At 36.6% G+C, this 27,938-nt stretch overlaps 1 long non-coding RNA gene across 1 annotated transcript; it reads left to right on the forward strand.

Moving 5' to 3' along the window:
* The first annotated feature begins 155 nt into the window (after positions 1 to 155).
* LOC134486419 (uncharacterized) lies at positions 156 to 27,938 on the forward strand. The gene is made up of 2 exons (XR_010065285.1): positions 156 to 304; positions 25,952 to 27,938. It is a non-coding gene; the product is annotated as an uncharacterized LOC134486419 (long non-coding RNA).

Consider the following 27,938-nt stretch of genomic DNA (forward strand, 5'->3'; position numbering starts at 1 on the left):
CAGCTTAAAGTGCTAGAGTAGGCAGAGCTGGAGGAGCCCAGAAGTTCATGTGTGGGTCCCAGACATTGAAACAAGAAGCTGTAACACTGAAGTTGCCTTGGAGACCCCAAGATGTTTATGATGTCAGATCCATGATCTATCTGCTAAGGAAAGCTGTACCATAGAGTAGAACCAGCCCAGGAGAAAGAAGTTTGCTGCAGTCAACAACGATGAAAAAGGAGTTAGCAATTTGAAAACTGCTTTGACATCAGTCATGGAGATGCAGAGTTTGGAGTTTGCCCAGATTGTTTCCTGCCTTGCTTTGGTAATTATAATTAAGTGATTCAAGGAATCTCAGAAGAGACTTTGAACTTTAGACTTTTAACATTGTTGAGACTGATATAGATTATGGGGACTTTGGAAGTCGGACTAAATGAACTTTTTAAATTATGCCATGGCCAGAAATTGCCCCCATAGACTCGTGTTTGAACAAGTCTATGATGACCAGGTAGTGGAATGTCATGGTTTGTATATGCTTGGCCCAGGGAGTGGCACTATTAAGAAGTGTGGCCTTTTTGGAATAGGTGTGGTGTTTAGTATCCTTGATCTAGCTGCCTGGTAGCCAGAATTCTGCTAACAACCTTCAGGTGAAGATGTAGAACTCTTATCTCCTCCTATATATGACTGCCTGAATGCTGCCATGTTCCCATCTTGATCATAATGAACTAAACTTGTAAGCCAACCTCAATTAAAATTTTTTATAAGACTTGCCTTGGTCATGGTGTCTGTTCACAGCAGTAAAACCCTAAGACACTGTCACTTAAGCCAAATTATATTTTTCAGATTCTAATGCTAAACCAACAATATAAGCCACCCCTCTATAAATGGTAATCAGACCACATTAAGATCCATAAGAGATAAGGAATTCACATGCCATAGCTGCTAGGCAGCCCTGTCACAATAGTGACAATACTGATTACTTTTTCTTCTAGAACATAAATGGTTCTAGGTTTGATTGCTGGAAACTGAGCAACATAAAATTCTAACTCGGACCCACGACACCACATCCTGTTACCACTGATCATTCACCTGAAAACTCTATTAAAATTTTGGAAGTTGGACTGGGGATTACTGGTTTCTTTGTGTCACGTGATATTTTCCTGAAAGCTGTCTTATGAGAAGGTGTTTTCCTGAGAGCAGACACATGGTGTTTTCCTGGAGGCTGCCTGGTGAAAGGACATGTGATATATTACTGGAGCTGAGGCTTGAGAGGACATGATATTTTTGAAAAGAGTATGAGTATAACACAGCAGACAATGGATCATGCTCTGTCATTGATCCACCTTGCTGGTCTTCATTGGGCTTCATCTTGGTGGTCTTCACTAATAATGTTTTGGCATTGGTTCACCTTGTTCTCCTCACTGATCTTGGTGTAGGGAGAAATGCACCAAAGTACTTTTGGTATGTTCTGGCTTCTTCTTAATGCTTTGGCAGACTTGTGCCTATTGGTATTGCCCCACAGTTTCTTCTGGATTGAGCCACTGATGCTGATTCATGCCTGGTGTTTTGCTAATAGACTAGACTGGAGACAACAAAGATTGGAATTGTTCCAAGGAACTAATTCTAAACATGTTTACAACCCCCTTGTCCTATTGGCCAATTTCCTTTTCTATCTTTGGTCAATGGGTCATAAGGGAGATTGAAGTACTTTAAAACCATATTAAAGTTTGGTTTTGAAAATAAGAGCCAACATGAAGTGATTGTGACTGGTTTTATATGTGTCAGTTTTCATTAGTAAAATGAAACAGTGTTGTTACTGTGTTGTTATATATAATTTCATTAGTTAGTTTTGTCATTCCTGTGACAAAATAACTGATAAGAGCAATCTACAAAAGGAAAGGATTATTTTATCTCACAGTTCCAGGAGATGAAGTCCATCATGGTGGGAAAAATGAGGCAGCAGGAGCCTGACACAGCAGATGTCAATTCACCCAAGGTTGGGAAGCAAAGTCATAGAAATTGCTTCATTTTTCCTTTTATTCAGTCTAGTTCCCCTGCTAGTAGAACAGTGCTATCCAAAGTTAGGACTGGTTGCTCACTCACACCCATCAGTAACTAACACAATCTAGAAACTATTTCACAAACATGCTTAGAATAGTTTTCTTAGTTCATCCTAGATCTTGTCAAACTGACAATCAATATTAATCATCACAAAGCTCTTAACACTGTAGATTAAAATCAGGCTTTTTAATGTCATGCATTTGGTGAACAGTGCTATAATATAATAAATAGGTGGATAAGAACTACAGCTTTATCTCTCTGGAATCTAAGAAACAGGAAATGACTCATCCTTAGAGGACAAGTCAGTATTTAGCTAACTCTGGCTCTCAGGTTTCAACTTGGAATTTAATCAGTATATTGTATATGCATATAACAATAATAATTAAAGAAGAAGAGGTCATGAATTTGGGAACGGGTAGGATGACCCTGGAGAAATTGGAGGGGTCATTGGGGTAGGAGTAATGTATTACTCATACATGAAATTATCAAAAATTAAAATACAGGTAGAAAAGTGTTTAATAAAACTTCTTGCTGCATTCAGAGATTTTTCTGTTCTGTCTGGGGCTTATGTCCTTCAGGCAAGGGCCTGATGAAAGGTTCCATCTAGGATATTAACAAATGCTTTCCCTACATACCTATTTATGTCCTGCTTATCAAGAGAAATGACTAGGGGCTGAAAAGATGGCTCAGTTGGTAAAGCACTTGCTGCAGGAGCCTGATGACTTATATTTGAAGCCCTACATAAAAAAAACAAACAAAAAAAACCAAAAAAGTTATTTGTTTCCTAAGATCTGATTGGGTTATAGGGATACAGAAACAGAAAGATACATGTAGCTCATTGTATAACTATTCTATCCAAGTTTGCAAGCACCAGACCCAGCTCAAAAATGGAGTGAAGAAGCAATTCAATACAATACCTAACATCAAACTCTTACCTCTAAAGATGTATTTACATGTGCACATGTGCATGCATACACAGAGAACATACATACACACACACATACACGCAAACATGAGATTTATATACTCTCCAATTCTAATATAAAATGGTGGTTGGGGATTTAGCTTAGCGGTAAAGCGCTTGCCTAGCGAGCGCAAGGCCCTGGGTTCGGTCCCCAGCTCCGAAAAAAAAAAGAAAAAAAAGAAAAAAAAAGAGACTAATATAAAATGGTGACCATTTATATTAACAGGAAACTGTAGAATGCTGTTAAGTGTTAGGTGAGAAAATGCATTTTTTTCTGTTTGATAATACCACATTAGAAGCCCATCTCTACCTGGAGGTCAAGATATAAAAAAGATCATGTATGTGTTCAGTTAGAAAGTTTCAGTCACCTTCAAAAATGACCTCAAGTCTAACTTTCAGCCTGATCCCCAGCCTCAACAGATGCTAAAGAAGCAGAGTATGAATTCACGGAATCCCCAAATTCTCACATGGAAATCAACAAACACAATACAATGTCAATTCATAGCGGTTACATTAATAATTCTTAGTCCTAAATAATTTCCAAAATAAGCATCCATTACTTTGTGTTTATTGGCCTCTAAGAATAATACCAAAATGCTAAGTTTACATTATGAAAAGGCATGTATTCAATAGTAAAAATAAACTTTTTGTATGTTCAGGAATAGGCTACATGGCTATTAAAGATGAATTGTTGACAATGGAAGAAATCAGAAAAAATTCACATAACCTTATGTTTAAAGAATTGTTGAGGACCCAGCTATACCTTTCTTGGGCATATACCCAAAAGATGTGCCAACATACAACAAAGACACATGCTCCTTAGCAGCCTTATTTATAATAGCCAGAAGCTGGAAAGAACCCAGATGCACTTCAACAGAGGAATGGATACAGAAAATGTGGTACATCTACACAATGGAGTGCTACTTAGCTATCAAAAACAATGACTTCATGAAATACATAGGCAAATGGAATGAACTAGAAAATATCATCCTGAGTGAGGTTACTCAATCACAGAAAAACACACTTGGTATGCACTCTTTGATAAGTGGATATTAGCCAAAAACTCAAATTACCCAAGATGCAATCTACAGGAAGCTCAAGAAGGATGACCAAAATGCAGATGCTCCCATTCGTTCTTAAAAGGGAGAAATATTCATAGGAGGGGATATTGAAACAAAGTTTAGAGAAGTGACTTAAGGAATGGCCATTCAGAGCCTGACACACGTGTGGCCCATATATATACAGCCACCAAACTAGATAAGATTGATGAAGCTAAAAAATGCATGTGGAAAGGAACTGGATATAGATCTCTCCTGAGAGACACATCCAGAGCATGTCCAATACAGAGGTCAATGCTAGCAGCAAACCATCGAACTGAGAATAAGACCCCCTTGGGAGGAATTAGAGAAGTATTGAAAGCGTTGAAGGAGCTTGCAACCCCATAAAAACAACAATGCCAACCAACCAGAGCTTCCAGGGACTAAACCACTACCGAAAGACTAAACATGGATTGACCCAGGGCTCCAACTGCATATGTAGCAGAGAATAGCCTTGTTGGGGCACCAGTAAAAGCCCTTTATCTTGCCAAGGTTGGACCCCCAATGCAGGGGAATATCGGGGAGGGCAATAAGGGGTATGTATAGGGGGAATACCCATATGGGGGAGAGGAAGGGGAAGGAATGGGGACTTATGGACAGAAAAACCGGGAAGGGGAATAACCTTTGAAATGTAAATAAAGAAATATATAATAAAAAATTTTAAAAAATGTTCTAGGAATTAAAATATCTATTACACAAAAAATAATATTGATTTCCAACTCAATAAATTGTCATATGCAAAGCAATATTAAAATTATAGCATCTCATCTTACTAAATTATCAATTACCAATGTGGCTTACAGGGATGTGTATTGAATGTACATTCCAGGAAAACCTGTAAAGTATATTGAAACAGTCATTGTACTTGTTAATAATAACAGTGGATAGTATGTTTATTAAATATCTTCTGATTACCGTTACTTAAAACAAATAATTGTGATGATAATATAGCTAAATTATATAACTACCCTATGCAATGCACCTCACTGCCCTCCCTCCCGAAAGGAAAGGTTATAATAACTAACCAAAGACACATAGTATGACAAATAAAAACAGACTCCAATTCTAATGGTCTGGCTGTAGATCTTGTACTCTTGCTGGTATGAACTGGCTTGAGCTGAGTGCATTAGAATACATATTCCCTGTACACATACATAATACTATAGGGATGACTAACAGACATGGTTTGTGTTCTTCATGCTTGAGGACATTTTCAATTGTTTCCTTTAGTGATAAGTTACATCTATCCACTTGCACATCTGCCTACACATGTGCACACAAAGTGTCTGTTTATTGTACCTTTTGATAGAGTCAACTTAGCAGAAATGTGCTCCATTTTCTTAACACCATCAAAGATAGACAAATGGAATAAGGGTTGATTCTCTCTCTCCCACCCCTCTCTCTCTTTCTCCCCCTGCCCCATCTTTCTTTTTCTCTGTGTGTGTTTGTGTCTCTCTCTTTCTCAGTCTTTCTTTTTCTTCTCCTTTACCTTATTTTGTTTCTTTCTTCCCCCTCCTCTTTTTCTTCTTCAAATATTCTTATTTACGTCCCTAAATATGCTTATTACATGTCAAATATATTAATAGATTTAATTATTTCAAGTCTTCTAGTGAGGTAAGATGGCATTAGATATAATGTCTGGAGATTCAAAAAGTTGAGTTTTAAGACAACACTGATTTAAAACCAAGTTTTTCTAAAAGAAAGTAATTTTGTAACTTTAACCATATTTCATTACTTAATACAACTTACCTACAAAAATTTAACCCTATACAAATATTTTGAAGAATTGGTCCTCTTTTTGACTCTGACATAAATAAGACCATACATGAATACACCATGATTATACTTTAGTTAATAATTTCAAATAACCCAATACATATTTTTTCTTCTCTGATTGAGTGGAGATGTACACGTACTATTTGTCCTCATATGAATAATATTTTGTACTCGATATTCAATCATTAACTATAACTTGGTCAGTAGGCACTCATGTGATTATGTGGTATGATATAATGTGATATACACATTCCTCTTTTAAATTTCACTTCTAGGAAGCATTCTAGTTTTGACACTTTGTAAAAATACCTGTAACATCTACAAAACCTCATTTTCCCTTCTCATAAATAGTATTTTACTTCTTGACTCTTGCCATTTCATAAGGATTAAATGAGAAAATGGATCAATGTGCATGCTGTCCTAATAAAATTTAATACTACATGCTTGCATACGTACATTTAAATATTTGAATGAGAAATGCCTCCTATGGTCTTAGGTATATAAATCCTTGGTTGCTAATTGTTGGCAGTCTTTTGGGAGGTGTAAGTGGTAATGCTTTGCTGTAGGGAAAACATCACTAGGAGCCAGCTTTAATGTGTAAAGTCTTGCCTGTGTCTACTTTATTGTCTGCTTCATGATTGGGGTTCAAGGAGTGAACTCTTAGCCTGTGGCTCTAGCAACCATGCAGGCCACTTACTTTCATGCTGTACACTTTCCCTCCCATCATAGACTTTTACACTCTTAGATCATAAGCCTGAAAAACTCTTTATTTCATCAGTTACATTGGTCACAGTGTTTCGTTAAGACAACCTAAAAGTAACTAAAAACTGCAGACTGGAACTAAAGAGATCATCTTCTGAGAACTGTCCTGTGTTCTCAACACAAAATAATTCTTCAGGCAACCTTGGGGAACTAGAGCTGAGATTATGGTTAAAAAGAACAAATCGACACCAGGACTGCTCCACTGACCATGTCTTTTGCCTTTTGTCCCAATTTTAGTAGTCTTATTTAAAATAAAAAATAAAATAAAATAAAGGTTTTTCGAGGAGGATGCTGGACCCAATTTTCTGTTCCTTTCCCCTAAATCACTACAAGACCTTACGTCTTTCTGCTTTTTACCATAACTCATGATTTTAATTGCTGTATGGGCAATAGATGAGTGATTTAGCATACCATACTGGGGCTACCAGAGACTGAATTTTGCTCAAATAACTAGTACCTGGTTAAATCCTATCCTTTTCTCAGTTACATCTCAAAGAATATAACAAACACAAAGAAGCCAGAGACAAAAATGCTAACTGTGTAAGAGTAAAATGAAGGGATAGAAGGCATGTGACAAACTGGAAATTACTCTAACTTAGAAACCGCACAAGAAATACATTCCACAGACATGGGACTGGTGCTTCCAAATGGAATTTTAAGGATATTTTAAACATGGTATTATGAAATACCAGAACTGTGATCCAAAATAGTATAAATATCATGATTCCTAACCTCAAAACTGAGTATAAAATAAGCACGTAAGCAGCATGAATCAATAAACAAAATATAAAGTGAAGGTTTTCCAGGGTGTGCAATGGCATTTGAAAGCAGTTCTCATGCATGCGCATAAATGACCAGGACTGAACTCTAGATTATAGTTTCTCCCATTTATGTGATACTCAGTACAAGCACTAGCACTTGCCTAAGAATGATATAAGCTTCCTTTTCTATCACACACAAACACCTTTTCATATGTATACTCCATCAGGGCAGATATAATGGAGCTTCTTGCATGTGATTCATATGTGCATGTTCACACACATGAAAAGAAAAAAAAAAGACATGCAGGGATCTGAGAATGCCATGTCCATTTAAGAGGGCCTGAGAAAAAAAAATCAGAGGAACAACAGATTGACTCCTCCAGGAGAGAGGAAGAAAAAGTCATTTGTAGGACACAATGAAGGGTGAAGTCAAAATGACAACAGCCATTTTCATAATAGTATAAAACAGGTAAAATGCACTATCTGAAAGAGCAGAGTGGACTCAGGAAAAAAAGCACAATAAAGGAATTTATTTATGTTGAAAACAAAAGTTTACTAAATGTCTTTTAAATATGCCTCCACTTAAATTTATGATGTTGATATTCATGAAGTAATCTCAGTAGATGACCTGTAAGACATTAAAAGTAACCATTTGTACATAGAAATAAAATAAAACCAATAGTAAGTTATCCTTGAAGCTACCACATTATACAGAGACTAAATTTGAATCCTACAAACACCTTGACAGGCAAAGACCTGCATAGATTCTACTATGAATTAAAGAGCAAGGAAGGAAATTTAATATACTTAGCAGAAGAAAGAATTGATACGAAAAATAAATAAAATAAAAGCAAAATGTCCTGAAAGCAGCCAAAAACTTCATCTTTACCAATTTTTTAAGGAACAATCCAAAACCTTCTACTAGAACTTGCATTGTATTGTAAATAGGGGATTAGAGAATAACTTTACATTGGCAATTTGTTTTTCCAGCCAAAAGCATGGATATAAGTTTAATTGAAAACCTCAGATACAAAACAGAAACAAAGAAAACAGAAATGCTTCTTGAACCCAATCCTGAACAGAAAAAATTTAAATATACTAGAAGTCAACTCAAAATAAACACCTCCAATCACTTAAATACACACAGCCCTCAAAGAAATCGGCTACTATTGTGATAGAATTGGTTTGGCTATTCTGGGTTTTTTGCCCTTCCAGATGAATGTGAGAATTGCTGTTTCCATGTCTTTAAAGAATTGTTTTGGGATTTTGATGGGTATTGCATTGAATCTGTAGATTGCCTTTGGTAGGATGACCATTTCTATGTTTTATGCTAATTCTGCCAATCCATGAGCATGGGAGATCTCTACATTTTCTGACATCTTTGATTTCATTCTTGAGAGACTTGAAGTTTTTACCATAAAAATATTTCACTTGTTTGGTTACAGTTGCCTCATGATACTTTATATCATATGTGACTATTTTGAAGGGAGTTGTTTCCATAACTTCTTTCTCAGCCTGTTTACATTTGTATAAAGGATGGCTACTGAATTTTTGAGTTAATTTTGTATCCAACTACTTTGCTAAAGTTGTTTATCAGCTACAAAAGAATTTTTGGGATCGCTTATGTATAGTATCATATCATCTGCAAATAGTGATGCCTTTAATTCTTCTTTGCCAATTTGTATCTTCTTAATCTCTTTTTATTGTCTTATTGTTCTAGCTAGCATTTCGAGTACTATATTGAATAGATATGGGGAGAGTTGGTATCCTTGTCTTGTCCCCAATTTTAGTGGGATAGCTTCAAGTATCTCTCCACTTAGTTTGCTATTGGCTGTTGGTTTTCAATAAATTGCTTTTATTATTTTTAGGTATGGGCCTTGAATTCCTGATCTCTCTATTACTTTTAACATGAAGGGGTATTGTATCTTGTCAAAGGCTTTTTCTGCATCTAAGGAGATGATCACGTGAATTTTTTTCCTTTGAGTCTGTTTATGTAGTGGATTAGGTTAATGGATTTTTTTATATATTAAACCAACCTTGCATCCCTGGGATGAAGCCTATTTGATCATGGTAAATGATGGTTTTTGTGCTTTCTTGGATTTTGTTTGCAAGAATTTTATCGAGTATTATTCACAAGCGAGACTGAAAATAAAGCATCTTCAATAAATGCTGCTCGTCTAACTGGCTGTCTCTATGTAGAAAAAATGAAAATAGACCCATATTTGTCACCATGCGCAAAGCTCAAATCCAAGTGGATCAAGGACCTCAGCATAAAACCAGATACACTGAATTTAATTGAAGAGAAAGTGGGAAAGAGTCTTGAACTCATTGGCATGGGGGAAATCTCCTAAACAGAACCCCAATGATTTAAACTCTAAGATCAAGAATTTATAAATGGGACCTCATGAAACTGGAAAGCTTCTATAAGGCAAAGAACGTGTTCAATAAGACAAATCACCATCCTATAGATTGGGGTTAGATCACTAACCCCACATCCAATAGAGGGCTCCTATCCCAAATATATAAAGAACTCAAGAAACTAACCACCAAAAGTCCAAACAACCCATCCAAAAACTGTGGTATAGAACTATACCGAGAATTCACAGCAGAGGAATCTTGAGTAGCTGAGAAACACCTAAAGAAATGTGCAAAGTCCTTAGTGATAAGAGAAATGCAAATGAAAACGAGCCTGAGATTCTACCGTAAACCAGTCAGAATGGCTAAGATCAAAACCTTAGGTGACGAGACACGTTGGCGACGATTTGGAGAAAGAACACTCCCCCATTGCTGGTGGGATTGTAAACTTGTATAACCACTCTGGAAATCAATTTGGAGATTCCTTAGAAAAGTGGACATAGTATTACCTGAGGACCCAGCTATACCGCTCCTGGGCACATACCCAAATGATGCTCCAACATATAACAAAGACACATGACCCACTATATTCATAGCAGCCTTTTTTATAGTAGCCAGAAGCGGGAAGTCCTAGATGTCCTCAACAGAGGAATGAATACAGGAAATTTGGTAAATTTACACAATGGAGTACTACTCAGCTATAAAAAAAATGACTTCATGAAATTATTTGGCAAAAGGATGGAACTAGAAAATATCCTGAGTGAGGTAACTTAGACCAAAAAGGTCAGGAAAAGTATATTCTAACTGATAAAGAATATAAGCCAAGAAGAAAGAAAGAAAGAAAGAAAGAAAGAAAGAAAATAAAAGAAAAGAAAAGAAAAGAAAAGAAAAGAAGAGAAGAGAAAAGAAAAGAAGAGAAAAGAAAAGTACAAAATAACCAAGATACAGTCCACAGAACTCACAAAGGTCAATAAGCTGAAGGGCCCAAGTAAGGATGCCTCAGTCCCACTTGGGAGGCAGAAAAAAGCAACCACAAGGGGGAAGGGAGAGAGAGACAGGAGAGGGATAGGGGATGGGTGTAGGGGAGAGGGGAACATGATTTGTTATTAGGTGGGAGAAAAAGACTGAAGACCTGAGGGCCAACAGAAAGAATCGAAACAAGTGACCTCAGGAGGAAGGAGGTTTGGAGGACTCTCTAAAATGTACCAGAGACCTGGGAAGTAAGAGACCCTCAGTAATCAAACGGGGAGACCCTAAATGAAATGCCCTACATTAGGGAGAGCGAACTTATTGAACCCACCTCCAGCAGAAAGACGGCATCAAGTGAGGGGTAGGGTTGTTATCCCACAGTCAAAACTGACCCATAATTCTTCCTGTCTGAAAGAAATGTGGGGATGGAAATGGAGAAGAGCCTGAGGAAAAGAAGATACAGTGACAGGTCCAAAGGGGGATCCAGCTCAAGGGGAGGACCCATTATCTGACACCTTAATGAAGTTATAGGGAATTCACAAAAGGGTCCTATTATGACTGCCCACCAAAAGACCCAACAAATAGTTGAAAGTCAGATGCAGATATGTGCACCCAAACAATGAACAGAAGCTGCTGACCCCTCTGGTTGAATTAGGGAAAAGCTGGAGGAAGCTGGAGGAGGACCACCAGTTTCAATTAACCTGAACCCCCAAGATTTCTCAGACACTGGATCACCAATTAGGAAGCATACACCAGCTGAAATGAGGTTCAGTCAGAGAAGATGCACCTAACCCTCAAGAGACTGGAGGTCCCAGGAAGTTTAGAGGTCTGTTGGCGTTCATGTGGTGGGCACATCCTGTGGAGACTGGAGTGGGGTGCGGGAGTGCGGGGGTGCGGGGAGGAGGTATGGGATGTGGAAAATTCAGGGGTAGACTGGGAGTAGAATAAAATCTGAGGTGTAAAAATAAATTAAAAAAATTTAAAAAACATACAAAACTAAGAAATCAAATAAAAACAAATGGTGAGGATATGAAGAAAGATGAATCCCTGTCTGCTACTAATGGGAGTATAGCCTAGTGGTGCCTTTATGGAAATCAGAATGAACTTTTAAAACAACATAAAGTAAATGTAACTGTCATAAAACTCAACCATACCACTTTCTGCACATACCCAAATATTCTGAATATTACCACAGTGACACTTGCACATGCATACTTTTGCTGCATTATTCACAGCAAGGAAATGGATTTCTGTCGATAGAAAATGGAGAATGAAAATGTGGTATCAGGTGAGGATGCTTGCAGCTAATCATTAAACTGAGAAAGGGACCCCAATGGAGGAGCTAGACAAAGGACAGAAGGAGCTGAAGGGGTTTGCAACCTCATAGGAAGCACAGTATCAACCAACCAGAACGCCCCCAGAGCTCCAGGGAATAAATCACCAACCAAAGAGTACACATGGGGGGACCCATGGCTCCAGCTGCATATGTAGCAGAGGATTGTATTGTCTGGCACCAATAGGAGGAGAAGCTCTTGGTCCTGCGAAGGCATGTTTGCCCAGTGTATGAGAAACATTAGGGTGTTGAGGGGGAAGTGGGTGGGAGGAGTGGAAGCATCTTCATAGAAGCAGAGGGAGGGCGAGGGGAGGGAGGAAAGGGGATAACATTTGAAATGTAAATACATAAAATATCCAATAAAAAAGAAAAAATGGACATACCTATGCTTTGGTTAGACAGTCGAACGACTCGTAGTTCCTTTTTATGTTTTTGTAGCACTCTTAGAATTTTATAGAGAGCATGAAACATAATTCAAGAAATATGCATGTGTTAATTTAACTGTGAAATAAACTGCAATAATTCTGTGAAGTCGTTTTCTAGAAAGCAAGTACCTCCTTTAGCTGGTGGCATGGTTTTAGCCTTTCCTTGCTCTCAGCATGAGATTTTTTGAAAAATCTAAACGTTCTGTGGAAATCCCTTGTTGGCATGGAACTCTCCTTGAAAACCAGGCTAGTCTAGAACTCAGAGATTCACCTGCCTCTGCCTACAGAGTGCTAAGTTAAAAAGTGTATGGCAGGACCATCCAATGGTTACATTTAAGGGATACTTCAGGGAAGACAGAAGATAACAGGTTCAAAGATAGCATACTCATAAAGAAATTTAAAAAATTAAAGAAAAACAGTTAAATGTGCGCTTTAGTTAATATTTTTAAAAAGAACAAAACAAATGTTCTGAAAGTTAAGCATAATTTATCAATCGTTTTCTTTATTTAAAAAAAAGAGTCATTTCATTTTTAACTATATGTGCATAAATGTTGATCTGTGTATAATCACATGCGTGTGAATGCGGGTGTCCGTGGAGGTCAGAAGAGAGGATCCAATCCTCGGCCGGCAGGGGGTGGCAGGTGTGATCCACCTGATGTGGGTGCTACTAACTGAACGCAGGTCCTCTGCAAGAGCAGCAAGTGCACTTAACCACGAGGTCATCTTTCCAGCCCCTTTAATCATTGTGAAACCAACTCACGTTCCACCATTTTGTTCTGAATACCTCAATGCATTTCACTTCTCTAGTAGGTGAACCACCAGCTATGTCTCTATTTGAAACCTTTTAAAGAATTCTAAGAATTTCATTGAAAATTTTTGGTTGAATATTTAACATTGTGCTAGTTTTCATAACAGTGCATTATTTGTTCACATAATTTATTTTGACCCCTTTCTTTTCTCATTGCTCTTTATTAACTTACTCCCATGTCCCTCTATTCATATTCCTTCTTCTAGGCCGGCTTTTATCTAATTTATATCACTACAACAATGACACACTTATCTATGTATTTTATATATTTCTGTATCTATGAAATCTAGGTTCCACATATGGAAAAAATGAACTATTTATTGTTGTTATGTACTGGTACCTTATTTTGCTTAACAAGATGATCTCAAATTGTATGTCTTTCCCAACAAATGACAACCTTTCATTCTTTCTAATGGCTAAATAAAACTCCACTAGCTCATATGCACTACAAATTATTTATCCATTTATCTACTGACCAGCAGATGGAATGATTCTGTAAGTTCAATATAGCAAATAAACACCGGTGTGTGAATGTTTTGTGATGTATATACTTAGTCTTTCAGTTGTACACTGAAGTAGTATCATTAACTAGTCTTTTTTTAATTCATAAAGAAATTTCATACTTATTCCATTGGTGGAAAAATTTGTGTGTATAGACGTTCTATTCAAGGAGTGAGTGGGAAAAGAGAAGAATGTAGTGTGAAGGGGTTCAGATTTAAGGTATATAGGTTAAATTTTTTGTTGTTTTTTAAGGCATTTTTTAGTAGATATGGCATCTCAGTAGCTTGTGAGGTTGAACTTTCGCTTTCACTATCAGGTATTATTTCACAGAAACTTCTGCTCCGCAAGCTCTTGTTTTTTTATTTGTTTTGAATATGGTAGGTTCTCTCTTTTTCCACATTGATTTCAATATCTGATGCTCTAATGTTATTTTTTCCATGTTTATTTTTACATTCATACAGAGGCTCTGATGTAAACCCACCAAATCTCTTATTTTAAATAGATATTAAAACAAATCAGGACTGAGGCTGCCTCTGCCCTTAATTTCAGCATGAGTATCCTTGCTCTTCTGGATTTACCCCAGGCTAGCTCCTATAAGTTATTCCCATGGTTCTCTGGGTCTCCGGGTCTCTATCTCTTAGTAGTTGGAAGCAGGGACTTTGGTTTTAGAGATGTGACTAGCTAGACTTCTCTAATGTTGTAGAAATTCTCTTGGGATCTGTTTCTGCTCTGTCCTGGCAATGGTAGGGAATACAGATATCCAAGGAGTTCCTGTGTCTGCTTTTTGTGGATTTGTCCTTAGCATGCTGCTTTTGTTGTCTTAACTTCAACAGATTTTCTTTCTTTTTTTCTTCCTTTCTTTCTTTCTTTCTTTCTTTCTTCCTTCCTTTCTTTCTTTCTTTCCTTTTTTGCCTGCAGTACATGGAGAAGTGAATTTATTTTTCTTCTTGTTGCCAAAAAGAATAAGAAGTCAAAAATGAAGTCCAACATCTATACAGGAATTTTGTCTTTTTAAATTAAACTCAAGCTCCATGAAGAAAGTTTGATTCTATGATAGTCATTAGAGTGTCCTGAGATCCCTAAAGTATATATGTGTGTCACTATATTGAGGTGGGCATGTGGAATATCTCTATATAGCTGATTTCTATAGAAAATGAAGAAGAAAAAACAAAATTGTTAATGATATAATATGGGTGCTTAGGGGACATTAACTCATATCTATATCTATATCTATTCTATATCTATATCTATCTATATATAAAGTTTGGTCAACAAGCATTTTTATTAATCTAATAAGATGGCACAACATATAGAGGCATATTAGGCTAGAAAGCTTGAGTTGGAATTCTAAAACTCACATGAGAGAAGATAACTGACCCCTCAATATTTCTGTGATTTGTACATTCATGCTGTGTGTGTATACCCACACACAACCCAAACAAATAAATGAATGAAAAACATCATTAAATGAATAGTCTTAAAACCCATTAATATAAGCATTTTTCAACTAATACATATCCTAAAATTCTCCTACTACCTACATTATAGAAATAACTATAATCCAAATACCTCTATGGCATCCATAGAGCCACATTATATCTCTGTTTCTTCATTCCAACTTTAATCAGTTAGTTGGATATATCTAGCCTCTCCAGTTACATTCTCAGAGTAGAATTACAACATGACCACTCAATATCTTAACCTCCTTATTTCTCAGTAATGATGTCTTAGTTTTATACTCAGTCTCTAAACCTGTTCCCTAGGTATGTAGAATGCCCTTAGCAGACCCTTCTATTCATCATGCAGACTGCCATGACTCACATGACCTTAGCTGCAGAGATGAACAGCTTCAGTGCATGACAGTAATCTGTCTCATGTGCCAGGCAAGTCTTAAGCTTTCTGCTTCCTGTTTCTTTTTACCTATCTTGGCTTCAGAGAATCTGCCCAGAGGTTTTACTCATACGAACAACCTTTAACCACTGCCTATGGTAAACCTGAACTTAACTGCCCTTTATCAAAATGGGCCACAGTAGAAATGTCTATCTAACACACGTTTTCTGTACCTTTTACCTAGCTTTTCAAGATCATTTCTCAATAATACACCTGTAATTTAAATCCCTATCTCAAGAATTTTTTCCAGAGAAAGCCAACAATAAAATCTAACAATTCAAGTAAATACATTTCTATTCTTAACTTGTCATTTTTGAACGATTTGATCTTTCATCTTCTCTATAAAATTTCTTTTCCAGTTCTGTTTATGTTTTAACCACTTGCTCTCAATCTATGCCCACTTTTGTTGACTTCTGGTTTCTTCTAGTAAATTAAAGAGATATTACATCTGTTCTAATGGCATCTCCATAGTTCATGTCCAAGATTCTTTTTATGATATATCCATCTTTCAGGTTAAGAGTTGCCAATTATTTGTTGGTGATTGCCAAATCTACCTTTGTATCTCATGTCTCTCTACACTTGCAGACACATATTCTCCAGTGTTCATTATGTGTCTTCACTTAGATATCACCAAATTCAATGCATAGTACTTATATTCTATAACTGATTTCATAATTCCAAACCACAACTATGCATTTTCCTTTTGATATGTTTTGATATGTTTTCTGTATTAATGTGCTCCCATCACCCACATTCATGATCATTATTGGAACTCTTATTTGTTTCTTCATTTTTGATAGAAATTAGCTATACCAATTTCATATACCCCCCCTATGAATGTACAAATACATTAACCATATTCCATATACCGATATTAACTTAATATTTTATATATATTTTTCTCCATGTGTATTTACAAATACATTTTCTATGGAATGTATATTTTCATTTTAAAGTAATGTTACACTCTGGCTAATCCTAACATCATTTCTCATTTGGAACTTTAGCATATTAGTCCAGTATATTGTATTAAGCATCCAGAACACAGTAATTGGGCACTAAAATCAGAACTTACCATGAGAAATTTTGCTTGCATTGACTGTATCATGCATTTAAAATTTTCATTTACTATGCAAATCATCCATATAGGAAACAGTAATCTTGGTAAAGGTCCAGACATATAAACTATGGCTGGCATAAATGATCATGTTTGAGATGTTACAGAATATATATATTAATAAATGGTCCTAAGAAATAAGAAAGTTCAAGCATCAAGACTCAGGTGAAAGAAGATTCTTAAAGGGAAATTTATCACAGCTGCTTCTACATTTTTTTGTCTGTAAGGATATCAAATAGGTCCTACAGAATGAAAAGTCTAAATTGCCCCAGTATAGTTTTTGTATACTTAGACAAATTTTACGTGATATTTATAATCTAATCTTCACATTACAGATTCTCAAAGCATATTATTTTCCTGTGTAGTGATAAACCAGAGAAGAATTGGCACTAACTTTTGCTGCTGCTTCTCTACTACAAGAAAATTTGTCTGAAATATTTTCAGTCTTTTTTATTCAACCAATCCTGACCACTATCAAAGGAAGATAGTTAAAATACGCCATTGACAAACTGATAACACTTATTTTCTCAACAATGATCTTTTGTGGGTGACAAAATGCTACTTGCATTGTAAAGAGAAAGGGCAGCTGCCTGGGAGAGAACAGCGATCTCCTCAGTTTTGAGCAAATGAAAGGGCACTGTGTAACAAATCTGCAAAGGAAGGAGTTATTTCAGGACTAGTGGGTGATGTCAGATGTGGTCTTTTGAAGGTCGGCAATTTCAAGGTCTATATTATTCAATATTTCTAGGAGGCCTGAAATATCTGAATTTTAGGTACATTTAATGTGAAATTTTATGTAAATCACTTTGCTGGTTTGCAGAAGTAAAATTTTCACAAGTAAAATTGATAGTTTAAGGCCATATTTGTTGATTTCCATCTTTGAATATTGAAAAATGACTGATGGGCACAGTGAGAACTGAAAGAATCTAACTAAAAAGGATGGTAATGTTTAAAGGACCCAACAGTATACAAATAAGATGCAGACACCTTAACATGCTAAGCAAAGATGTAGCAACTGCCTACTGTTCTTGGTTTGTCTTCTACATTCTCAGCAAAGTGCTTAACATATTGTGATAAACATCTAAAACAAGAAGATTGTCTTAAAATCTTCTTTACATGCATGTGTTATGATATCAATGTCTCACTTCTACATATTTTTTGATGATAGCTATATTTTTTCATAAAGGTGTAAAACACACAGGCACATAGATCCCCCCCACCGCCCTCCTCCCCCCTCTCTCTCCATGACTGTATCCATCCTTGTAGATTAGCAGACAACAGGAAATAGTTGGTTCTCTGTTTTCATGATGGAGAAATCAAGTTTACACAGTCACGTTTGGCAACAAGTACTGCTGAGCTATCTCACAGCACCCAAGAAAGATAGTTTGTTTATGAATATTGCAGGGAATGTCAGGGCAAAATGCAATTTTGAAAATGTTATTTATACAGTCATTGCCATACAATTGACATGATTATAAATTAAGAGACATACAATGTCTCATGGTGTTTAAAGACAAATTCTAGAAATGAGTTTCAAGCTCTCTCCTAATTTGAATCACCCTTAGTGGATGGCATATTCTACTTTAGCCTCCTAAAGTAGAGAACCTTTATGGTTCTCAATTTTCCTTTATATTAAATTTTATTTATCTTCACATAACTCAGTTTTAAATTCAACCAAGGGTTAGGTAATTAGATTCATTCAATTCCTAATTGGTTTACAAATTATCATACTTGTTTGCAGTACTTGTAATTGTTTCCTTTAGATTTTTTTTATTTCAACAATGTATGCATGCATTTGTGCATGTAATAAGGCTACACCTATGTGTAGACATTCTTTTCTATATTTTATAGGCACGGAGAGTAAGGCTTGACAATGAGATGCCGTCCTCAAACATTCTCTATCTTAATTTTTCAAAAAAAATACAGAAATGTCATCAGTATATCCCATCAAAATTTTCCATGACTTTCAAGTTTGAGTTATCAAAACATAAAAAAATGACATATGGATTTTTATTTACAAAATGCTCCAGTTATTCTTTTCAACAGACCTCTAAAGAGGTTTAATGACTTTCCAAATTAGCTTAAGCAACAGAATATGATATTAAATATAATCATTGTTATGAATGTAAAACACTTTCCACAATACTTAATGTACAACCAGTCTCTTGGATCAACAGAGACCTAAGAAACCTATAAATGTTAGTCCTACATGACAATGGTTCTATTCTCAGTTCCATGAACTATTACTGTGTTACACTCCATAGATGATTTCCTTTTACAATTATGTTTTTTCTTATGCTTAGCAGACAATGTACCTTATTTAGGGTTTCATTGCTCTGAAGACACCATAACCAAGCCAGGTCTGTGTTTTTTTTTTCTTTTATTGGAATTTTTTATTTATATTTCAAATGTTACTCCCTTTCTCAATTTCCTGGATATAAGCTCCCTATCCCATCCCCCTCCCCTTCTTCTATAAGGGGGTTCCCATCATAATTCACTCCCCCTTCCCACCCACCCCCAACCTACCCCTATTCCGAGAGTCCAATCTTGGCAGGACCAAGGGCTTCTTCTTACATTGGTGCCCAACAAGGCCATCCTCTGCTACACATGCAGCTTGAGCCATGGCCAGTCTTTGAGTAGTGGTTTAGTTGCTGGGAACTCCAGTTGATTGCCATTGTTATTCTTATGGGGTTGCAAGCCACTTCAGTTCTTTTATTCCTTTCTCTAACTCCTCTAACTGGGGTCCCGTTCTCAGTTCAATGATTTGCTGGTAAGATTTGCCTGTGTATTTCACATGCTCTGGATGTGTCTCTCAGGAAAGATCTATATCCATATATATATATATATATATATATATATATATATATATATATATATATATATATATATACACACACATTGTCTCTGCTCCAAGCTTTTCCTCCATATCCCATCCTATGAATATTTTTGTTTTACCTTTTAAGAAGGAGTGAAGAATCTGCATTTTGGTCATCCTTCTTCTGGAGCTTCATGGGGTCTATGGATTATATCTTGGGTAATTCGAGCTTTGAGCTAATATCCACTTATCAATGAGTGCATACCATGTGTTTTTTTTATGTGATTGGGTTACCTTACTCAGGATATTTTCTAGTTCAATCCATTTGTCTATAAATTTAATGAATTCATAGTTGTTGATAGATGAGTAGTACTCCACTGTGTAGATATAACACATTTTCTAAATCCATTCTTCTGTTGTGGGACATCTGGATTGTTTCCAGCTTCTGGCTATCACAAACAAGGCTGCTATGAACATAGTGGAGCATGTGTCTTTGTTGTATGTTGGAGTATCTTTTGGGTATATGCCCAGGAGAGAAATAGCTGGGTCCCTAGATAGGTCAATGTTCAATTTTCTGAGGAGCCTCCAGACTGATTTCAAGAGTGGTTGTACCATTTTGCAATCCCAGTAACAAAGAGGAGTGGTCCTCTTTCTCCACATCCTTGCTAGCATCTGTCATCACCCGAGTTTTTTATCTTAGCCATTCTCACTGGTGTGAAATGGAATCTCAGGGTTGTTTTGATTTGCATTTCACTGATGACTGAGGATGTTGAACATTTCTTTGTTTATTTGGATATTAGCCCTCTCTCAGATGTAGGATTGGTAAAGATTCTTTCTCAATCTGTTGGTTGCCTTTTTGTCCCAATGACAATGTCCTTTGCCTTACAGAAGCTTTGCAGTTTTATGAGTTCCGATTTGATCTTAGAGCATAAACCATTGGTTTTGTTCAGAAAAATTTTCCCAGTGCCCATATGATCGGAAGTCTTTCCTACTTTTTCTTCTATTAGTTTGAGTGTATCTGGTAGGATGTGGAAGTCCTTGATCCACTTGGACTAAAGCTTTGTACAGGGCAATAAGAATGGATCAATTTGCACTCTTCTACATGCTGACCTCCAGTTGAACCAGCACAATTTGTTGAAAATTCTATCCTTTTTCCATTGGATGGTTTTAGCTCCTTTGTGGAGGATCAAGTGACCATAGGTGTGTGGGTTCATTTCTGGGTCTTTGATGCTATTCCATTGATCTACCTGCCTGTCTCTGTACTAATTCATGCAGTTTTTTATCACTATTGCTCTGTACTACTGTTTGAGGTCAGGGATGATGATTCCCCCAGAAGTTCTTTCATTGTTGAGGGTAGTTTCCCATATCATGGGTTTTTTGTTATTCCAAATGAATTTGCAAATTGTTCTTTCAAACTCTATGAAGAATTGAGTTGGAATTTTGATGGGGATTGCATTGAATCTGTAGATTGCTTTTGGCAAAATGGCCACTATTACTACATTAATTCTGACAATCCATGAGCATGGGAGGTCTGTCCATCTTCTGATATCTTGAACGTCTTTCTTCAGAGACTTGAAATTCTTATCACACAGATCTTTCACTTACTTGGTTAGAGTCACACCTAGGTATTTTATATTGTCTGGGACTATTGTGAAGGGTGTCATTTCCCTAATTTCTTTCTCAGTCTGTTTATCCTTTGAGTAGAGGAAGGCTACTGATTTATTTGAGTTAATTTTATACCCAGCCACTTTGCTGAATTTGTTTATCAGGCTTAGTAGTTCTCTGGTGGAAATTTTGGGGTCACTTAAGTATACAATCATATCATATGCAAATAAGGATATTTTGACTTCCTCCTTTCCAATTTGTATCCCTTTTGTAATGCCCACCTCGTCCAGCAAGGAATACACAATACCGTTGGATTCTTCTCAACAGCCTTTATTGCAGGAACACCTCATTGTTGATACCGGGGACCCTGAGGAACAAAGACACCAGCCTTATATACAAGACAGGCTATGCCTATATACTTGTCCTCTAGGGATTGGTGGAGCATGAAATACCTCATTAGCATGAATATCACTCCAGCCTGAAGCTGCTGGAGAAATGCCAACACATGCGCATTGCAGGTGTCTATCACCAATGACCACTGGATGTCGGTGCCATCTTTAGCCGCTCCCTATACCTTTGACCTCCTTTTTTGTCTGATTGCTCTGCTTAGGACATTCAGTACTATTCTGAATTGGTAGGGAGAGAGTGGTCAGCCTTGTCTAGTCCTTGACTTCAGTGGGATTGCTTCAAGTATATCTCCATTTAGTTTGATGTTGGCTACTGGTTTACTGTATATTTCTTTTACTATGTTAGGTATGGGCAATGAATTCCTGATCTTTCCAAGATTTTAACATGAAGGGGTGTTGAATTTTGTCAAATGCTTCCTCAGCATCTAATGAGATGATCATGTGTTTTTTTTTCCTTTGAGTTTGTTTATATAGTGGATTATGTTGATGGATTTCCATATATTGAACCATCCCTGATTCCCTGGGACGAAGCCTACTTGATCATGATGGATGATCGTTTTGATGTGTTCTTGGATTCACTTTGCAAGAATTTTAGTGACTATTTCTGTGTCGATATTCATAAGAAAAATTGATCTGAAGTTTTCTTTCTTTATTGGGTCTTTGTGTGGTTTAGGTATAAGTGTAATTGTGGTTTCATAGAAGGAATTGGGAGGTGCTCTGTTTGTTTCTATTTTGTGGAATAGTTTTAATAGTATTGGTATGAGGTCTTCTATGAAGGCCTGATAGAATTCTTCACTAAGCCCATCTGGTTCTGGGCTCTTTTAGGTTGGGAGACTTTTAATAACTGCTTCTATTTCTTTAGGAGTTATGAGGATATTTATGGTTTATCTGATCCTGATTTAACTTTGATACCTGGTATTTGTCTAGAAAATTGTCCATTTCCTCCAGATTTTCCAGTTTTGTTGAATATTGGCTTTTGTTTTAGTATCTGATGATTTTTGAATTTCCTCAGAGTCTGTTGTTTTGTTTCCCTTTTCATTTCTGATTTTGTTAATTTGGATACTGACTCTATGACCTATGGTTAGTCTGCCTAAGGGTTTTTCTGTTTGTTGATTTTCACAAAGAACCCCCTGGTTTTGTTGATTCTTTGTATAGTCCTTTTTGTTTCTACTTGGTTGACTTCAGCCCAGAGTTTGATTATTTACTGCCTTCTACTCCTCTTGGGTGTATTTGCTTCTTTTTGTTTTAGAGCTTTTAGGTGTGCTGTTAAGGTGCTAATGTATGCTCTCTCCTGTTTCTTTTTGGAGGCACTCAGAGCTATATGAGTTTTTCTTTTAGCACTGCTTTCATTGTGTCCCATAACTTTGAGTAACCTATAACTTCATTTTCATTAAATTCTAAAAAGACTTTAATTTCTTTCATTTCTTCCTTGATCAAGTCATCGTTGTGTAAAGCATTGTTCAACTTCCATGTATACATGAACTTTCTGTCATTTTTGTTGTTATTGAAGACCAGCCTTAGTCTGTGCTTATCTTATAGGATGCATGAGTTTATTTCTATCTTCTTGTATCTGTTGAAGCCTGTTTTGTGGCCAATTATATAGTCAATTTTGGAGAAGGTACCATGAGGTGTTGAGAAGAAGGCATATTCTTTTGTTTTAGGGTGAAATGTTCTATAAATATCTGTTAAGTGGATTTGCTTCATAACTTGTTAGTTTCTTTATGTCTCTTTTTAGTTATGTCTTCTATTTCCATGATCTGTCCATTGATGAGAGTGGGGTGTTGAAATCTGCTACTATTTTTGTGTGAGGTACAGTGTGTGACTTGAGCTTTATTAAAGTTTCTTTTATGAATGTAGATGTCCTTGCATTTGGAGCATAGATATTCAGGATTGAGAGATCATCTTAGTGGATTTTTCCTTTGATGAATATAAAGTGTTCTTCCTTATCTTTTTGGATGACTTTTCGTTGAAAGTTAATTTTATTAGATATTAAAATGGATACTCCAGGTTTTTTTCTATGGACCATTTGCTTAGAAATTTGTTTTCTAGCCTTTTAATCTAAGTTAGTGTCTGTTTTTCTCTCTGAGGTGTGTTTCCTGTATGCAGCATAATGCTGGGTCCTCTTTATGTATCCAGTCTGTTAGTCTATCTCTTTTTATTGGGGAATTGAGTCCATTGATATTAAGAGATATTAAGAAATAGTGATTGTTGCTTCCTGTTTTTTTCAATGTTAGAGGTGGAATTATGTTTGTGTGTCTCTTTTCATTGTAAGGAAATTACTTTCTTGCTTTTTCAAGGGTGTAGTTTCCCTCCTTGTGTTGGAGTTTTCCATTTATTATCCTTTGTAGGGCTGGATTTGTAGGTAGATATTGTGTAAATTTGGTTTTGTCATGGAATATCTTGGTTTCTCCATCTATGTTAATTGAGAGTTTTGCTGAATACAGTAACTTGGGCTGGCATTTGTTTTCTCTTAGGGTCTATATGACATCTGCCCAGGATCTTCTGGCTTTCATAGTCTCTGGTGAGAAGTCTGGTGTAATTCTTATAGGTTTTCCTTTATATGCTACTTGACCTTTTTCCCTTACTGCTTTAATATTCTTTGTTTTGTGTATTTTGTGTTTTGACTATTATGTGATGGGAGGAATTTCTTTTCTGATCCAATCTATTTGGAGTTCTGTAGACTTCTTCTATATTTATGGGCATCTCTTTTTTTAGGTTAGGTAAGTTTTCTTCTATAATTTTGTTGAAGATATTTACTGGACATTTAAATTATGAGTCAGCACTCTCTTCTATATGTACTATCCTTAGGTTTTATATTCTAATTGTGTCCTGAACTAACTGGATGTTTTGGGCTAGGAACTTTTCAGATTTTACATTAGTTTGATAGTTGTGTCATATTTTAGTGACATGCATTATCACTATTTATCACAAATCTCTTCCTTGGAGGCTTGATTGAGGGACTAGTCAGATGTATGTGGATCAATTTCATAAATCAGAAGAGGGAGAAGCAAACTGCTGGAATTTTACTTGTGTGAGTTTGCCAAGCAGCCAACTAGCATTTGGCCATATGAAAAACAAAAGGGACAGCCAATTAAGAAGGAGTATAGTAACAGCTGAAATGAATTTTTACTGTTGATTTTTCCATTGGCTTGAGGCCAAGAGTTAGACTATAAGTGTAGAAACTACCTTTGAATTGTGAGTTTCACTAAAATAAAGGAATGGAAAGCAAGGAGTTTTGGGGTATGATGGCCTTTCCCCCAGTTGTACTTCCGTAAGAATCTATGCACTTAGTCTGGCTTGTGTTTTGGAAACATAAGGGTAAAGTAATAGAGTAGAATTGTTTAAAGATTTGGGAATACTAGGAACAGAGGGAAGAAATGATATAATTAAGCTGTTTTACAAACAATGGGCCAAAAGTTAATGAATCCTCAGGGAGATATCAGGACAGATATTCCTTTCACAAAGGCCACTATTCAGCCTTACATACTACAGGAGGTCATTGATGAAATGAATACATTAATATTTATAAACTGGAAGGTAGAAAAAGGAGAAATAGATTTACAGGGCTGAGGAAGGCAAAGTAAAAATCAGACACACTGTAAAATGATTGAATTAACCAAAAAGTACTTTCAAAGAGCTTACTTTTAATAGGTGGTAGGTTTTCTACAGAAAATCCTCATCTTTTAGAACTTCAGATTCTAGGAGGCAGAATAAAGGTACATATAGAACAAATCATCTGCAGGAGTTCTCTGATAGAATTTTGGGTGTTACTTATGTATACTATCACATCATCTGCAAACAGTGATACCTTGATTTCTTCCTTTACAATTTGTATCCATTGATCTTCTTTTGTTCTCATATTGATCTGGCTAGAACTTTAAGAACTATATTGAATAGCTAGGAAGACAGTGGACAGCCTTGCCTTGTCCCATATTTTAGTGGAATTGACTCAAGTATCTCTTCATTTAATTTGATGTTGATTTGATTTGGTTTTCTGTATATATTGCATTTATTATGTTTAGGTATGCCATGAATTTCTGATCTCTCCAAGACTTTTAACATGAAGGGGTGTGGTATATTGTCAAGGACTATTTCAGGATCTAATGAGATGATCATGTTACATGTTTCTTTGAGTTTGGATATATAGGAAATTATGTTGATGAAATTTTCATATATTGAACCTTCCCTGTATCTCTTGGATGAAACCTACTTGATCGGGGTGATGTGTTCTTGAATTCAGTTTGTAAGAATTGTATTGAGTGTTTTTGCATTGATTTCATAAGCGAAACTGACCTGAAGTTCTCTTTTTTTGTTGGATCTTTGTAGGCTTTTGGTATCAGAGTAACTATGGCTTCATAAAATGAATTCACATTGATCTAGGGAAAAAAAATTCCTGAACAGAACACCAATGGCTCAGACTCTAAGATCAACTATTGATAAATTGGATCTCATGAAACTAAAAAAAAGATTCTGTAAGGCAAAGGACACTGTCAATAGAAGAAAAGAGCAGCCTACAGATTGGGAAAAGATCTTCACTAACTCTACATCTAATAGGGCTAATATCCAAAATATATAAAGAACTCAAGAAGTTACACTCCAAAAAGCCTAATAACCCAACTAAAAAATGGGCTGCAGAGGTAAACAGAGAATTCTCACCCAAGGAATCTTGATTGGTGCAGAAACACTTAATGAATGTTCACCATCCTTAAACATCAGCAAAATGCAAATCAAAACAACACTGATATTCGGCCTCACACCAATCAGAAGTGCTAAGATCAAAAACTCAAGTGACAGCATATGATGGAGACGAGGTACAAAAGGAGAAACACTCTTCCATTGCTGGTGGGATTGCAAACTAATATAAGTACTCTGGAAATCAACCCGATGGTTCCTCAGATAACTGGAAATAGTTCTACCTGAAGATCTCCTATACTACTCCTGGGCATATACCCAAAAGATGTTTCACCATACCACAAGGACACTTGCTACACTATTTTCATAGCAGCCGTATTCATAATAGTTGGAAACTGGAAACAACCCAGGTCTCCTCAAACAAAGAATAGACACAGAAAATATAACTCATTTACACAGTGGAATATTGTTCAGCTGTTAAAATTGAGGACATAATTGATTTTGCAAGTAGACAGATGGAAATTGAAAATATCACCCTTAGTGAGGTAACTGATACCCAAAAGCACATGCATGGTATGTACTTACTGATAAGTGGATATTAGCCAACATTACAGAATACCTATGATACAAGACACAGACCATAAGAAGTTTAACAAGAAGAGAAGGGCCAAGTGCAGACAATTCTATCCCACTTAGAAAGGGAGACAAAATAATCATAGTAGGCAGAGGGAAGGAACTGTGTGGGAGACGAGATGAAGGGATAAAAGGGGCAGGATCAGACACAGAGGCAGAAGACAAGAGAGAAGCCCGGAGAGCCAGGAGAAATATTCAGCAGTGGGGGTGTGAGGTAGGGAGGAACCTCTAGAAAGTCCCAGAGACTTAAGATGTGAGAGGTTCCCAGGACTCAGTGGGGGGTGACCTTAGCCTAAATGCCTAACAGTGGGGAGATGGAACCTGAAGAGATCATTTCTAATAGATAGAACCCCCAGTTAAGTATGGTATCGGCAACCTACCTTCAAAATTTTTGACCCAGCATTCTTCCTATCTAAAAGAATTGCAGGAGCAAAAATGAAGCAGACACCGAAGGAAAGGACATCCAGTGACTGGCCCAACTTCGTGTCCATCCCAAGGGTGGGCCTTAAACACTGATACTATTACTGATGCTAGGTTGTGCTGGCAGACCAGAACCTAGTATGGATGTCATCTGAGAGGCTCAACCAGCAGCTGACTAAGACGGATGTAGAAACTTACAGCCAATTGATAAGATTGAGGTCAAGAACTCCTATGGAAGAGTTAGGGGAAGGATTGAAAGAGTTGAAGGGGATGGCAACCCCATAGGAAGACAAATGGTGACAACTAATGCGGAGCAATGGGAGCTCCCAGACAGTAGGCCACCAACCAAAGAGCATATACATGGACTTCTCTGAGGCTCCTGGAATATATCCACCAACAAAATGCATGTACAGGCTGGTCTGAGGCCCCTAAAATATATGTAGCAGAGGATTGCCTACTTGAAGGGACTTGAAGAGAAGTGGGATGCCTGGGGAAGGGGGTGAAGGGGGAGAGGGGACACTCTCTTATAGGTAAAGGGGGTTGAACATGGGAAGGGAGACTGTGATGGGGCACAATATAACATTTGGGATGTGTATTACATAAATGAATAAATAGAACAAAATTTTAA

This window comes from Rattus norvegicus, chromosome 3, assembly GCF_036323735.1.
Source record: "Rattus norvegicus strain BN/NHsdMcwi chromosome 3, GRCr8, whole genome shotgun sequence".
Classification (NCBI taxonomy): Eukaryota; Metazoa; Chordata; class Mammalia; order Rodentia; family Muridae; genus Rattus; species Rattus norvegicus.